Source organism: Euleptes europaea, chromosome 14, assembly GCF_029931775.1.
Source record: "Euleptes europaea isolate rEulEur1 chromosome 14, rEulEur1.hap1, whole genome shotgun sequence".
Lineage (NCBI taxonomy): Eukaryota > Metazoa > Chordata > Lepidosauria > Squamata > Sphaerodactylidae > Euleptes > Euleptes europaea.
In genome coordinates, this window is record NC_079325.1 from 9,530,870 (window position 1) to 9,532,591 (window position 1,722).

General features: G+C 48.0%; 1 non-coding gene across 1 annotated transcript; it reads right to left on the minus strand.

Annotated features, from left to right (window-relative positions):
- Nucleotides 1-380: 380 nt before the first annotated feature.
- Nucleotides 381-452, minus strand: TRNAV-AAC (transfer RNA valine (anticodon AAC)). Its single transcript has one exon. It is a non-coding gene; the product is annotated as a tRNA-Val (tRNA).
- Nucleotides 453-1,722: the final 1,270 nt, after the last annotated feature.

Here is a 1,722-nt window from a genome sequence, read left to right on the forward strand (position 1 = left end):
CCTTGGTCCATCAGAGTCAGTATTGTCTACTCAGACTGGCAGAGGCTCTCCATGGTCTCAGGCAGGGGTCTTTCCCATCACCCACTTGCCCCGTGGCGCAGAGTGGTAAACTGCAGTACTGCAGTCCAATCTGGAGTTCGATCCCAATGGAAGTTGGTTTCAGGTAGCCGGCTCAAGGTTGACTCAGCCTCCCATCCTTCTGAGGTCAGTAAAATTAGTACCTAGGTTGCTGGGGGTAAAGGGAAGATGACTGGGGAAGGCACTGGCAAACCACCCCCGTAAACAAAATCTGCCTAGTAAACGTCGGGATGTGACATCACCCCATGGGTCAGGAATGATCCGGTGCTTGCACCTTTACCTACTTGCCTAGTTCCTTTAACTGGAGATGCCAGGGATTGAACCTGGGACCTTCTGAATGTTGAGCAGATGCTCTACCCCTGAGCCACAGCCCCTCCCCAAATAATAATTGTAGCTCCTTGGTGACAGTTTGATAAAACAGCCCTTGATTGCCGAAAGTGACTAGAAGTCTTTAAAAGGGGGGGGCAAGTAATTCACTTAACAATGTCCCGATGCCGAACTCTAGCGATCAATTTGGCTTGGAATTTCCAAGTAAGAAGAAAATTGCCTGTGCCATACAGGCAGGGCTTGCATAATGTAAATATGACCTTTAAAAAAATTGCAAGTCTGGGAGGACCACATGGTTGCCTAGGCAACCTGCTAGCTTGTTTGCCCGGCTGCTCCAGTTCCCAAGCGACATCATGAGAACACACATGTGCAAAAAGAAAGAAAGAAAAAGAAACAAAAAACATACCAAAAACAATTCAGAACTTTTTAAAAAGCAAACTTTTTTTGAGTGTTTACAAGTAATCTCTCAACTGTGATTCTAAGCAAAAGGAATTTTACCATCACTAGTTGGTAATGGTACCGATACTAACCAATAGGTGCCTTCTGCAGCTGCTTTCCCCCTGGTTCAAAGTGAAAACTTTTAGATATGGTTTTTCAGACTTCCTCCTGAGAGAGAAAAAGGTACATTTACAGCCCAGTCCCGATGGACGCTGTGGCAGAGGTGGGCGACTACTGACACAACAGTTGTGCCGCTGGTTGGCAGGTGATGGACATTCTGCAGGACAGGGTGGGTCAGACAACCTGGGTCCACCCACTAGGCAGAGACCCATAGCAAGCATGCCAGAGTCCCTTGCAACCACATCAGCTCCCACCAATAGGGATGAGCACTTCAAAAATCCCCTTAATTATTTCACACATGAAGCTGCCTTCTACTGAATCAGACCCTTGGTCCATCAAGGTCAGCACTGTCTACTCAAACTGGCAGCGGCTCTCCAGGGTCTCAGGCAGAGGTCGTCCACATCACCTGTTCCCTGGTCCTTTTTACTGGAGATGCCGGGGATTGAACCTGGCACCTTCTGCGTGCCAAGCAGGTGGTCTACCACTCAGCCACAACCCCTACCCCAAATTTCAGATCTGTAAGTGAGTGCATCTTGGGAATATGGCAGTGTATCTCTGAGGTATGCTAGTGTCATGGCTGTTGGACCCCCTGAGCACATTTGCCCCCATCCCAGCCCAGAGACTGCAACGTTTTATACTGCATATGACATATTCTTTAAAACGTTATGTCTATCTGCAACCTGTTAGAGTAAAAACCTGGTAGGTGTTCCTGGGTTTGCCTGAGTATCTATCTGTTCCCCAGTGAGCAGGTTGTTCCTA